The sequence below is a fragment of the Echeneis naucrates genome, chromosome 16 (genome assembly GCF_900963305.1).
Source record: "Echeneis naucrates chromosome 16, fEcheNa1.1, whole genome shotgun sequence".
NCBI lineage: Eukaryota > Metazoa > Chordata > Actinopteri > Carangiformes > Echeneidae > Echeneis > Echeneis naucrates.
In genome coordinates this window covers 3,366,175-3,381,590 of record NC_042526.1, presented here as the reverse complement: position 1 = coordinate 3,381,590, position 15,416 = coordinate 3,366,175, and the positions used below count along the sequence as shown (strand labels likewise).

Here is a 15,416-nt window from a genome sequence, read left to right as displayed (position 1 = left end):
TATACAATGTTAATACAGCAGACTGTTTTAATGTACAGTGGCGACCAGAGAACGAAGTCTTACCTGTTTTAAGTGTCAGCGGTCTTCAGTCCAATCCAATGGCCCGGCCAGCTGCTGTCAAGACAAAGAACAGACCCACACGTGAGCCAGCACAGCACAACACAACAACAACACAACCAAAATTTCCAGGTTGCCTTTCCAAAAGGCCTCTGACAAAGAGAGAGAGAGAGAAAGATAAGAGCCTGACGCAGCAGACCGGCTGTCAGGACGAGCCTCGTCCAGGAAGTTCATTTGAGCCGTCTGATTTCCAGCTCTGGTCCGGCTGTATTGAGATGGAGAGACAGACGTTCTGCTGAAGTGCTTTTCTTCTCCTCAATGTGTAATTTGGTGTTCCATAATGTCTGTGTTTGTTAGCGGACGGCTGCAGTTGCCATGGAAACACGAGCTAACTTGCTTGCTACTTGATATTATCAATGAGTCCGGCCTGCTGTTAGCGCCGATGTGGAGCGTATCACAGCGATGATTATGTGTTTTCTGTTTATTGGTTGTGTAGTCTGACTTTCACTGCGCTTTAGAAGTCCCTGCATTCTTCCTCTTTTTTTGTTTTTGTTTTGTTGTTTGTTTCTCTTGCTGTTACAGTCAGCGTACAGTATGTTCACTTTAACTGTGATCCAGAGCGAAATGGAAAAGCTCCAGTGCATTTACTGTACATGCCCTTATAATGGAGTCAAGCAGAAGTAAACAATATTTGCATATTTATGGTTCAATAGCAGCGCAATTTTTCAGCCTCTGTCCAAATGATGAATGGAAGACAAATATGAATTCATTCAAATATTAGCGCTCTTTTGCACCTAAATGGTTTCACTTCACCAGCTTCACCAGCTAATTTAGTGTTGGGCACGTTGTGTACATAAAGTGTGTTTATCAACACAAATAGTTGTGGTTGGACATTTGTGGACCATCAGAAGAGGATAGCAGAGCTCGCTGAGTTTAATCTGTGATTGAGTGGAAAAATAATTTGTGCACTGAAAGTGTGTCTTTGCCATGTGTCACACTGTACTGCGTTGCGTTATCTCGGGGTCATGGGGCTCATGAAATGAAGCGCTCCACGATGGAATGCTTTGATTGGCTCCGAGCATGCTGCCTTTGTGCTTGCTCAGGTGTCTTGTGTTTGAGATATTCCTCATCCTGTCTCGGCTTCGGTCAGCTTGTCTCTCCAGTGCTAATCCCCTGCTCTCTCACGCGGGAGGATGATGGTATGCTCAGCTAAAACGCACCGCATTTTGTCCAGAACAGCATCTTTTGACCAATAGTATCCCAGCAGCTGTGTGTGTGTTTGCACGCTGTGTGTACACGTGCACGTTACTCCTGCTGTCCATGCTGTCTCAGCTTTCTGGGCTGTGCATTAAGGCCGTTGTAATGAGCACTATTTAACAGCGCTACACCATCTGTGTGCAGTTGTGTGCGACTGTGTGTGTGTGTGTGTGTTCTTAATTTCTCTAGCCAGTAATTAATGGCTAATCTCTCTAAGTCAAACAAATGAGAATAAAAAGAGTGGGCTACTGAGCTGAAGATCAGAGTGTGATTTCAGGGCTTACACAGCTCAGAGGAATTACCATCTCTCACACACACACACACACACACACACAAACACACACACACTATTCAGTCCAACGAGTGCGTCAGCACACACAACGGCAGTGACCCCCAGATAGTTGCTCTGTGTTGTCTGAGTCAAGCCTGTGTCAAGTCCAGCTTTCATTTTTCCTTTCTGGCACTTATCATTGACGAGCGGGTTACGTCTCCCCGCTGCTGCCGTTGTTTAATAAGAGGGGGGAGACACAGAGAGGCAGAAAGAGAGGGGTGAGGAGGAAAAAGAGAGCGATCGAGGGCAGCGGGAATAGGAAGAGACAGAAAGAGAGAGGGTACGGTTTAGCCAGCATTAATTAAGTCTGGCCAGGCTCTCCAGGGAACAATTATGAAAGTCTTATCTGCTAATAAGAAAAAGAAGACAGCATAATTACAGTCCTGTGTACAGGAGGGGAGGGGAGGGGAGAGGAAGGGAGGGGGGCGGCAGATTCTCCAGCATGGTGGCTTTATTTTTTTAGGATGCATAATTCAAAATGTTATGTCCTTGTTAGTTTAGCTCCAGTCCCATGACAGGCGGAGGGGGAAGGACTTGGATATTATTCAGAGTGACGCTGCGGTTACTTTCTGCTGGTGATGGTTCACTTCACACAGGCCGAAAAATCACTGAGCTCTCACTCACTGAACTACTCTCCTCCTGACATCCTCCATCACACTCTAATTAGTCCCACCACTGAAAAGCTGTACGAACCTTATTTCACCTCTGTGCTGGGTTTCTTTCTTACGTCCAGATGCGAAGGCTGACCTTCTGATAGCCAACATGGATGTAGAGTTGCGTTACAGTCAGCAGAAGGCTAACTTAGTTTAGCATACAGACAGCTCACTGAGTTTTAGTTTGGTTTATGAACAGATGAAGATAAACTGTCTGGTGTATTATTATGTAAATTGGTTTGTGATTTGTGATGTAATTAGATACCGTAACAGACATTTCAGCCTCGGGACATTTGTTTCTCTCTTTCCTAATGTTTATTCTCTGCATCACTAACTGTTGTGATCCGATGGAAGCAAATGATGTGCATTTTAAAAGTCTTATTGAAAAAAAAACAAAACAAAAACAAAACAAAGGTTTGGTAAAGGCAGTGGATGGACCAATGTCCTAGAGATGGAGAATGCACGGTAGAAAAATGAAAGAGCATGTAGTTACTCACAGACGGTGCTACTTCAGATTCCTGTGAACTCAGTAATCCTCCACGTCTGCCCAGCTCACCACATCCTCTTCGCTCTCAGCATGTGCAGGCTGCTCCGGCGGCAGTCTGATGGTCAGAGACTCTCTCAGCAGCCTTCTGCTCGTCTGGTGCCCTGAGGGGAAGACACACACTCAGACAAGTGCAACTCAAAACACACAATTCAGGTAAATAGACCACAGCTGGTTCGCTGTGCAGAAACTCGCCGTGGGGTTTTAGATTCTCTGTTTCTCCCACCAGCAGGCCAGATCCTGTAGCCAAGCTGCTCTACACGTTTGTTTTCTCCATCTCAGCAGCAGAGAGAGTGTACCTTCTCCTGGTAGCTTCACAGCGGCCGCCGTGCTGCTTGCCTTCCCTCCTCCTGGTCCTTTATTTGATTCACTTTATCAATCTATCACTCAATTTGTTACTGCAGTAAAATGCCACTTGTTTATATTGTTGCATGATGCTAATATTGTTTATAAACAAAGATGTTTTTTTTTTTTTAATCCATTCTCTGTTTTTAATCACCAAACAACTTTTTTGTCTCAGTGTCCTCTTGACATCACATCATTTCATGAGAGTCACTATTAATTTCTCTTTCTTTTTATCATCTTTTCCTTCTAATTGTCCCGTTCAGATTTATGGTTGTGCTTTCCTAAATTGCTGAAATGCCCCTTCCAAGTGTTCTTAAATTAAAAAAAAGGGTGGTGTGTGTGGGGGGGGGTTGACTGGCCCAAATTATTGTATGAAAAACAGCACACGAGTTTAGAGGTTCTGGGATATACAACGAGGACTTCTTTATGTGTGGATATAATTAAACCTTCTGTGTTTGGGAATACAGCAGGGATCACGTTAGTGGAACTGCTCCCCCGCTTGAGTCTGGCCCTGATCTCCTTTTCCACTTGGCTAATTTTCTATTATAATTACACCTTCCATACAATCTTTAGCTTTCAGGCTCCCCGGGGCATCTGCTCCATTAACCTTGTGTCTAACTGGTCCTTCAAACTTCAAACCACTGTTTACAGTAATGGACTGAGCCGAGGAGTCTCAGATACAGCAGATGAGCAGTAGGTGGCACTGTGTGATGCAGTTGGAGAACTAACTCCCCCCGCACCCCCACCACCGCTAAGAGAAGTCCACAAAACCCCCCAAAATTGTTGTTTATATATTCATAAAAACATCCAGTGGTTTACAGGAGATCAAATTATTTCAAATGTCATTGTTGCCTTTGTGCAAATGTGAACGCTCCTGTTCAGAATACCAAACAAAGGAATAAGTTTTGCACAACACCAGAGATGTGGCTCCAAAATGTCTTCCTCTTGGGAAGTGAAGGAGAAACAGCATCATCATGTGCCACTGTGCTGTCAGTCTGAAAGGGAGTAAAAATTCTCCGCGTCAGAGAAATGACTCCAGACACTGAAAACTATTATCAAACTCCAAAATAGCCCGACGAAGACAGAAGGAGCATTTTGATCATATATGCATGTGTCCAGATGGCACCTCTCGGCCCAGATCATAGACCTCAGTCCCGTGCTTTTGAAACCCATCAGATGCATCTTCGCCATCATCTCCCGCCTGCTGACTGACAACATGTTGAAGCCAATCTATCTAATTTTCTGATTGCAGCATATAAACCAGGACTATTTTCCCCTCGCTCTCCCCGAGGGGCTCCTTGTACTCCCCTTCACCGTCGTCCATCTATCAATCCATCTAGCAGAGCAACACTTAATTTTCTCTTCTATTTTTGTATCTGTGTCCTCAGCTGGAGGCTGACTGCTTCTGACAACAAGGTGGTTTGAGAGCTTGTTAATTTGGTGTCATATCATTAACTTCCATCGCCTGCTTGCCACGAAATGCCTTCACACACGAACACACAAGAATAAGTTACTTTGGTCCAAAGGTTGTATTGTTCTGCTACTCAGTGGCTGCATTTGATACCATTTGAATTTGTTTTCTTTACTCATTTAATAATTTCTCCGGGTGACCGAGCTCGTCCTGTTAACTCTGTGTCTCACTGATATTAATCCACCTGACCTGCTTGTGTCTGGATCAAACCCATCAACCGCCAAAAACCGATGAATGCTCAACGGAACGTTAGGATTTCTTACTTTTGTCTTTTTCCAGTTACAGTCAGACTTTTCTACATTTGCACAACATAAAATGAAGATGATTCAACAGACCCAGGGCTGATGGAAGAGGTGCCATGGTGGCGCTTACGGGAGCCATTTGTTTTCGGTTTCCTGCCACAACAGCAGCAGCAGGAGCTTACCTGGAGAGAATAACAGAAGAGGAACTGCTAATTTGCATGAGCAGTGACAGATAGTAGCTACACAATGACACACAACACGCCTGCACTTTATAACTCACATCTCTTTGAAATGCAGAAAAAGGAAAATGAGAAAAAAAAAAAAAAGACCTCCAATGCTTCAGTCCCATATAATTCACCAAAGTTTAGTTCATACGGGGACAAATGACAACGTTTCTCACCTAATGGCATTTAACTGGGGCGAGAACCTGATCGGAGAAAACCCATAAACCTCCTCGGGCTTTTCAAATATCCTGAAATTTTACATTCCTGTTGATCCGAACTGCAGGGATCAACGTCTGGGACGACTTGTGGGCTAACCACACTCTTAAATTACACCATGTTCAGCCGCAGCATTTGACATGAGTCAAGTCATTAACTTGGAAAAGGTTTCTACCTCTCCCATCCATTAAACAAAAAGACAGATGTTGAAAACTGGAATTTCACTTAAACATTGTGTCTATATGTCCGTATGTATATATAATATATAGAATAACATACATATAGGTAAAGTCATTTACACACAGTTTGTCCACGGCCAAACTTTCCATCACCAACATCACAACTTCTTTGTTTTTTTTAATAAAAATCAGCCTACGTTAGTTTATCCCCACTGAAACGCATAATAAATACACAAGTCAGGAAGAAAAAATGAAATTACACCACATTGTCAGCCAGGAAATCGCAGACTTCAAACATCATTCCAGTCCTGCCGATAACTCCCATAAAGTTCGTGCAGAGTTGAAGTTTACACAGTCTCATGTTCAGGAGCAGCTGCACATCGTACTCTGTCAGATACGAGTCCCCAAAAAACAAAACAGTTTTCAGCTTTTCATCTGACATCTCAGTGACATTTGTCTCCAAATCAGGAACGCTAACTAGCAGTTTCTACAGTTTCTGTCCGAAGCACAGACGTGAACAGCGAGTGAAACCAGATTCACTATTGTCTTTTAATCAGTCTGTTTATTTGACCCATCTCAGCCTCTCCTGCTTTGATTTACTGCGGTTGTGCAGTACTGGAGCCTGTGGTGGCCGTGCCACCTGATAATTATCACCAAATTGTTTCCTCCTCAATGAAAAACCGTGACATAGCATGAAGAAAAGGGTGAGCTGCAGAAAGAGTTGTGACCGAATGTTTGGTTTTTTTTTCACGCTGATCTGAGTATTGTGGCTCCAGTTAGAATCAGTATTCCCCCCACTGTCTGTCTCCCTCCTTGTGTTTCAGTATTATGGGGCAAAAGGAGGCTCCGTGTTGTGTTTCCACAGCACAAAGCTTATAATGCAGAGCGAGGGAAACAGCGGAAACTGCCAGGACACAGCAGAGGAAAAAGAAAAACAACCGCTGCAATGAAGGAGTAATGAGGGATTTATTACAAAGGAGAATGGCTTTGTGGTGCGTGTCTGTCTGCTACATGTGTGTGCTCTAATAGTCAACAGAAGCAAACACAAACAAACATTCAGATGGATAAAGAGGGGAAACAAGGCCCCCTAATTGCAGGAAGGGGGTAAATGGATTCCTCTGGAGAGAGGAAAGTGAATTACATCCAAGTGCCACAGCTCTGAACCACATGAACTCTTCGTCTGTCCCTCCCTTTCTTCCTCCGTCCACCCCGTTGTTTCTGCACTTTTCTCTTCCTCTCTGCTTCTCAGTCTGGGTCACTGCTGGTAATTCACTTTCCACAGCTCCATCTGCACCTCTCCCCGCCCCCCCCCTTCCTCTCTGTCTATCTAATCTCCACAGCTTTCCTGGTGAGAGCACATCAATATCACTGATGTTATTACATCGGTTCATGGCGGCTTCAGAAGGCAGAATAAAATGTGGGACAGCTGCACACAGTAACAGAGAGGCAGGGACTGAAACAGGGCGTATTAATAATAATTAGAGTAAGTGCCGCGGCAAGGGAAGACATTACATTCAGAAAGCGACACCATTTATAACGGAACGGATTTTTTACATGCAAGCGTCTGCCCATCAAATGTTTGCAGTGAAGCTGAATAGTCCTGCTGACAGTGAAAAGGGCCAAACTTCCCCTTTATGTTGTTACGCTCTGCTTCTTATGCCTTTGCCTCTGACAGACACCAGTGATACTGCCAAAACTTGGCTTCTTCCTCCTTAAATATATTCTCTCTGTGGCATTTCGACAAATGGCTGCTGCAGAGAACGGACCTCTGTTACAGACCTGTGCTAAATCAAATGTAATTTTAGGACTGCATTAAAAGGCATAATGGCCATAACAGGCCCTATTTGCATATTTGTTGCATCGCTGAATTAATGTAATGTACAGAATATTCACTTATTTATGTATTTTCATATTTTATCTTTGATGTAGCTGCGTATTTATTCCTTATTAGGTGTCTTAACGTATATATTATTCCCTTAATCAGTTTCTCGCTGCTGTTCTTCACTGCTTGGGTACTTAACCCATGTTCTCCCTTATTTATTGTTTTGGCCACCTTCTTTAAAAATTACTTCACAGTTCGCCTTCATTACTTCTTACACCCACTTTTCACTTTCTTACTTGCCATCCGCTGACCGACTCCTACACCCTATAACTTCTCTGCCTACTTACCATATTTACCGTCTAAACATCCATCACTAACAGCCTTTACAACAACACGGCGCCAACTTTCTCCGAGACAGATCTCACTGTTTTTATTTGATGGCCACAATTTCTCACCGGCGCACATTAAGAATGCGGAGGTCCGTGTTGGTGGAGGTCCTGGCATCTATAATCCTTGAGGGTTATCTTGAGGTGGAGACAGGAAGGGTGCAAGATGACTGCAATCAAATAGCTGCAAGCAGGTAATCATTTTTTTTTTTAAAGGAAGCATTAAGGTGTTAACACAATAAGCTAATACCGCCTTCACAGATAAACAGACCCAGACAAAAAAAATAAAAAATAAAAATGACAGAGCGGTCGCAGTAGGAGAAGTAACCATCTCATTAACTTCCTCTGTGGTTCCATTTCCATCACAGCTTAAAAAACAGTCATGAGCTGAAAGGCTGCAGAAAATAAAACGCTACAGAAGCATTTCAGTTGTCCAATATGAATCTCTTGGATTCAGTTCCATCAGTTTTTTTTTTTTTTATTATTTTTTTTAGTAAAAGCTTATTAAATCCTGCCATTTTAGCACTAGTTGACAAAAATAGCGAAGTAGGCTTTTAACACCGCTGCGGCTCTGAATAACCTGAGAGAATTTCTTAGATATTTACAGCTATAGAAAGACTCAACTGTCTTCGTCTGCGACTGAGCACTGTTTTTTTTTTTTTCCAAATATAGATCATGCCACAGTCTAAGTATTATACACACCCACGATTTTACATCAACTAGTGCGCTGTGTGTGAGGCTGTGGGTTGAGGAAGAGAAAAGACATTACAGAGGCGCCTTTGTTTCCCAATCTTCTCCTCAGGAGGGATTTGTTATTGCTCTGTGCTAATATTTTATATCATATCTAAAATTATAACGAAGGATCAAATCAACAGCAGCACAGCTGCGTAGTGGTTAATGCTGTTGTCACACAACAAGAAGGTCACAGGTTCGGTTCCCAGCCTGTTCTCCCCCTGCCTGTGTGGGCTTCCTCCCACCGTCCAAAGACGTCATGTTTGCGTTAATCTGTGACTTTAAACTGTCTGTAGGTCTGAGTGGTTCTGCCCAGTAAAATCATCTGGAAATTCAGTCTGAATTGAACAGAAAAAGTGTCTTAGCTAAAGAAGGAGCCGCCCAGATACACGAGCTTTAGAATCAATCAATCCCTTTCTTCATCATCTCCTAATGGTGGCACTGACTTGCGTTATCTGAATGAGTCCATGTCGAGTCACGTCAAGAGCGTCCACTCCTGAAACGGGCAAGTCTGGTCTGAGTGCTGCTCTCCCAGCATTCCCTTTCACTGCCAGTTGCATGACCTGGAAACCTTTTCTGAATTTCACAAGCACATACAAGTCAGCACAAGGTGTTAGCGCGGCTGCTCCTGGGCGAGAGGAGAGAGGAAGAGCCGCATATTTCAGATATAACAGATGTGAAGAAATGAGATGGAGACGACGGATCAAAGGTAAAGGCTGGAGAGGGGAGTGAAGAGAAAAGAATGAATGAGTGAAAGAGGAGCGAAAGAGGAAGTGAACCCTGAGAGGTGACATGGATTCAGCCTCATTTCCATAACTGGAGTGTATTTTCTCACCTGATGTGATTTATGTGCTCGACAGATTTTACCATCAGGCGAAGGCCAGGTTCGGTTTTATCTGGGCTTTCTCAGCCCCCCCCCCCCCCACAGACAGAGCACACACAGAGCCTGACGCTGCAGTAAGTTTACGTGAATTAAATATGTTTCTGGGGGGGAAGACTCCAATCAACATTCAGACCACAGTACTGATATTCTGTGGAAGTGGAAGTTGTAACGTTATAGAAAAGAAGGTCCATAATACCTTTTTTAGATGCCAACAGGATTTTCAGGATAAAATGATTAGGGAGGCATTTCGCTTCATTTTGGCAAACAGAGTTCAACATAATGTCAGCTGATGTTCATTTTGTGCAGACGTGTTCAGTGCTGTGACATTTGAACTATAAATTGGCTACCAGCTGTTTGATTCGCAGCTCATCACCGTCTCTGCAGCTGCTTCAGTCCAATCACCTATATTCCAATGTTTTTTCCTCCACTCTGTCATAATTACCAACCTTTTTCAGAAAAGACACTAATCTGCAAACTCATAGCTGGTGCATAGCCTGATAGGTCAATATATTATTCGTTCATTCACCTTCAACCTGTTATCCCTTTCCGGGTCGCGGGGGGGGGATGCCAGAGCCAATCCCAGTTCATATAGGGAGAGTGCGGAGTCAGCCTGGACAGGTGAGTCCATCACAGAGACAGGCAGACCTACGGACACTTGAGAGTCACCAGTTAACCCAAACATGATGTCCCACACAGGCACAGGGAGGACATGGAAACACTGTACAGAAAGGCCCCAGGCCGGGAACTGAACCTGCGACCTTCTTATTGTGGGGCGACAGCGCTAACCACTGTACAGCTGTGCTGATCGGTGCATGTATGATGAGACAAAGTTGTAAATCCCTGACAAAAGCACGGGGACATGTCCGTGTTGTGCAATCTGCACCCATGTCATCAACAATTACCATCAGCCGGTAGGGAGGGAAAGTCTTCACAGTCGTTTTTATGACAGCTGATGCAGCAAAATAGAGAAACAAAATGCTGGTTATGGAATAAACAGTCAGTATAAAGTCAGTGAACGATCTAATAGCGAAGGCAGTGGGACGCCTTTTGCATGACAAAAGATAAAATGAGGGGTTTCCCGTGTCAGTTTAAAGGATCCGTCTTCTTGCTCGGGGGTTAAAGAAGTTTAAGGAAGAACCTACGAAATCCTTTCACAATATTAAACAGCCACAGGCAGAGAGCAAACATGAAACGCTGATGTAAATGTCAGGTTCTGGTGCAAGTCCCCCAGAATCAAAGACGGCTTGTTTACAGATTCACCGAAGAGGAATTCACCCCAGAAAAAAAAAAAAAACAAAACTCTCATCACCCACAAAGCAACACAACCTTAAGACATGCTGTTTGACAACAATTGTTGGTGCTGCAGACAAATTTTAACAAAAAGAGTTGGTCCTGATATTGAAACTACAGAGAGGAGAATTAGTCAGAAGCATCAACACAACCAACCTTTGTTGACTTCCAGTTCCCTCTGCTGTCTATTTGTTCTGTATAATTGAATAAGAGGAGCAGCAGCTCGCTCCATTATTGGCATCTTCATGACAACGTTGCGGTTGAAACTTCAGACAACTTGTGAGACTCTAATTTAGGCCTCAGAATCAACTCTTTCTCTGTTTTCTCTTTCCAAACGTCTGATGTGTAGCTGCTGTCCATGCTTCACTCTTCACTTTCTTTTCCAAACTTTAGAAAGTTGAGGAGTCGAAACCGCTGAAGAAGACAGATGTGACAGCGAGGTTTCCGAGGTGATGATGTTTGGGGGTTTCTGGCACTCTCACAACTTTCCTGGGGGATTGACAGCAAGCAGAGCGTGACAGGATTTAGCTCTGACATGAAAACAAATCTGTTAAAATTTAATAATTGCAAAAAACAGCTTGTGACGGAAGATCTTACTGTGTAGATGAGGTCTGATTGTGTACAGACACCTGGAGTATTTTGGAGCACAGAGGGAGAAAAGGACTGAGCGACACAACGGTGTGCATGGATGCAATTACGTCTGTGGTCTGCTGTCATGTCTCTGTAAGAACCTGCTGCTGGCATAGTTCAGCGTATAATTGCGGTTGTCAGAGAGGATGATGGATGATGGCAGATAGTCTGCAGTGCTGGGTTACAAGTAATGACTTGCATTAGGGCTAGTTCACTCAGCCAGGTAATAAATAACAGAGTTAATTTTAACATTTCTTTGACAAAATTAGGAATCGCTTTGTGTGGGAAGGAATTTATATGCACAAAGGCAGCGTTTTCAGTCAACTGCATTTGTTGAACAGAAGAAACAGCATACTCAAAGAAAATTCAGTGTTCCCCCATATAACCCTGCTAAAATCATTTATTTCATTGATTCCATCATTAATCTACATTTAAAATTCCATCATTTCAAAGAAAAAACTGAAATAACACACTCGTGATCCCATCATGACCAAGTGTCGCAGCAAAGAGTCTGAGTGCAGATGAATCATTTGAATGTATCAGCTCTCACTAATTAGCATTAACCCGGTGAAGCTGCTGGGAGCTTAATTTGCGTGGCAACAAATCAAAATTTGATCTAAACTCTTGTGACATCTTCACATTCTGCTTGCTCCCTCTGACCTCTGGGTCAAACACGAGCCGCCTCCACTAAACCTCGAAAATAATAGTAGGAATAAAAAATTAATTGAATTTTGAACCCCAAATATTTTTTGCCTGCCATTGATCACACACTCTGTCAGTGTCTTGTTTTTCCCTTTTCAACAGTGCAAAAAAATAAAAAATAATAACTTAATTTAATTTTGGGCACAGCTCATTTTTATAAAGCACCTCCGTGTGCCCGGGTCATTTTCGCCCCCTGGGGGACAACACGAGGGTTAAGAATCGATTCCTCTGGTTGAAAAGTCAAAAAGTTATTACAATCCATCCTTTGGGGACAGTCGGTGCCAAATTTCATATATATTGATCCCAAAGTTTCTCAAGTTTACAACACTTGAAGCAATGTCAGGGGGTCGTCAAAGTCAACTTCAGTTCCAACTGTGGAGACAGCAAAGTCCTGTGGGCAGCGTTACTATCTCCACAGAATATTTTACATTTGTTGACATATTTCAGTCTGGACCAAAGAGGTGAACTTAATGACTGACCAGGAGCCATCACTGCTAAAAATGCAGGGTTGAAGTCCACAGTGCCATTTAAATTAGTTTCTGAAGAGCACAGATGTGCTTGGCATATTCTAGGGGAACGAGCCAATTGGACTTTGAGTGCAGTGTTGACATTTAGTCATCTATAGAACATCTTTAGCTGACGGAGGCATCAACGTTTATTCTCAAAAGACCACGTCTATTATAATATTCACAGAAAATTTCTCTGACAGGTGTGGATGAAACCAAATAAACAACAGAACAAATTGTTGCCCCTTTCTCTCGGATTGTCGTCATTTGAGAATTGCTGTATATATTATGTTGTCAGTCTCGTAAAAGTAGTGTTTAGAACAGCCGCACTCTGTGTCAAAGCCTTTTTTCCCTCAGCGGACTCTCTCACACGGTAACAAAGCACTATTAGTAATGCCGGCTGCCTTTAGCCATTTGGTCTCTGGCTGGCTTTATTCACTCAATAGTGTTTCAGCAATTTCAAATGAAAAGGGACCTGGCATGCTGCTGGGGCCTCCATTATAGCCACAATAATTATTTGAATTGTTCAGTGACTGCAGCAAAGTGTCCATACTTTCCATAATAATAGCGAGCTAGGTGTTAATGGCTACAGATGGGGGAGTTTTGAAAAATGGTCGTAATAAAAAAATCACAGCGAAGCAACTGTGCATAATCTGATGGTGTTTGTGATGCTGGTGTTGGATGAAAGGAGGTAAAAGTACCAACAGGAAGTTTCATTTTCTGGTTCTGAACTCATACTGTAGGCGGTCACAGCAACGTTTCCTCCACAGATTCTGTCCAGCTGGACAATTACTGTCTGACAACTTTCTTCAAAGGCTAAAGAGAAAACTTCCAGAAGGTGAAACAACCAATCTGACGACCCGCAGGAAAGGAGGTGAAGTGTTTACTCATTTAGTTCACTGTGCGAGTTTGACCATTACTTTTCTGTGCAGGCGCTGTATCAACTCTGAAATAAGCAGCTTTTACCCGCTTCTTACTGCCCTCAGGTCCGGTTCAATACAAATTCATTTGGTCACGTCTTTAGGGTTTAGCTTGGGGCTGGCTTGTGGATCAGAGTGACACACAGACATTTTCATGGGAGGAAAGTTTTTTTTTTTCTGCACTCTGGATATGATTGGCAGCTAGATATCCATTACATCGAGATGAGTCCTGCATAACAAGCCATGACAAATCTACCAGTCAGACTGTTCACTGAATTTTCCACATTAGGGCTTCTGTTGAAAGATAATTAAACTGACGAACAAAATTCATTAGTTTGGTCTGAAAACTTTTGTTTAACACAAAACCCAATTCTTCAAACAATCAAATCACATCATGTTTGTTTGAGAAAAAGACAACACACCCAGTCTGTTTGATTATAGAAATAATATCAAGTAATATTCGAAAAATTGGCTAGTAAATTAAAGCTGGAAAAAAAAAAATTAAAAAAAATCTAATGTTGAGTCTCACTAGATTCAAATAATATTCCTCCAAACTACATATCAGTAATGAAAACCCTCCCAAACCTCAACACAACTCAGGAAGACAAGTTAATCAATGCTGTTATAAATTCAGTCTATATGCTGATGACATCATGGTGTGTATGTATATATATATACATACACACACACACACACACACACACACACACACATGAAATTAAAATAAATTCCTCACCTTCACTTCCATTAGTCCTCCAAGCCTTTTCCATTAACACACCACACTTAACTCCATTATCACACTGTACCTGGGCAGATGGAATAAACGCCTACATCCTGCAGTTTGCTTCATTTCCATTGCCAGCTTGCAAAAGTCGAAATTAAAACAGTCAAAAGCAAAACGCCTTGGTTGTATGAGTTATGGCGTTGAATAATAGGCAGGGATGTTTTTGACATGGCAGTGTGTTGGATATTAAATGTCACCTCTTCATAATTTTTTACTTTGTGTTAAATGCAGCGATAATGAGAATATCAATTTTTAAGTTACGGACAAAAATAAAAAAAAGAAGAAGTGTCTAATCAGTTTCACCTCAAGTCCTCATGAGTGTTTGTGTCAGATGTGATGAAATTCCTTCCAGCTGTTCCTGATATAAAATCTTGAAATAGGGACGACAGACAGAAGACTGGTGAGAGGATGGAGGGAACGTACAGCCACATTATGGTTGAAATATGTTTTGGCTCGTCAGCAGCCACAGAGACAAACCCATCAAGCCACTTCTGCCTGTTTTTTTGTTTCTCTCAGTGCTTCAAACTCCAGGTGGTGCATTTCGTCCCCTAACTGCGAGCAAGCAGGTTTATAGTCCACACACACAAAACCACGGTAATAGCTGGTTTTCAGGCCAAGTGTGACTCTTAAATGACACAAAATTGACTCCAACAATAGCGAGAGGCTTAAATGAACACTGGAGGGACTGAGCAGTAGGAACAAGCACGAGTCTTTGATAGATTATAAACAACAGTATAGAAGTTTGAGGGAAACGCTAAGAGAGAGAAGTTGGTCTTCTGAGAACGGCTGCTTAATGACAGTTTAACATCAGGAGGCAGCATACAGGCACAGAATCTGAGCAACAGATCCACTGCACCTCAACAACTCATCAGACAAACCACACACTAAGACGGTCCAGGTCTTAGTCCACTTTTGGGATCAGGATGCGTATCAGTGTGTATCGAGTTGTGCGTTTGTTTCTGTTTCTGTGTGTGAGCATGTCAGTTCAGAGCTCCTACCTGCTGTGTGCTGATAAATAGAGCGGCTGTGAGCTCTTCATCAGAACTCAGAGTCTGTTTGCTGCCTCCCTCTTCATCGCAGTGTTGGCTCAAAGAGGAGAGTCGCTGAGAAGGATAAATGTTTTAGCTGATTGTCACAGTTTGGAGACGGCAGAGAGACATCTGATGAGCGATGACGGGGAAAGGTTTAGTTTAGATTTTTTTTTGTGTGTGTGTTTTATGTGTGCAGGAAAAAAAATGATCC

General features: G+C 42.8%; 1 long non-coding RNA gene across 1 annotated transcript in view; it reads right to left on the bottom strand.

Moving 5' to 3' along the window:
• Positions 1–15,416, bottom strand: part of LOC115056140 (uncharacterized) — a 42,196-nt gene that overhangs the window by 697 nt on the left and 26,083 nt on the right. Inside the window, exons 2-3 of the long non-coding RNA XR_003841770.1 lie at positions 2,796–2,946; positions 64–114 (exon numbers count right to left, since the gene is read on the bottom strand). This is a non-coding gene — a long non-coding RNA (uncharacterized LOC115056140). The remainder of the gene's footprint in view (positions 1–63; positions 115–2,795; positions 2,947–15,416) is intronic.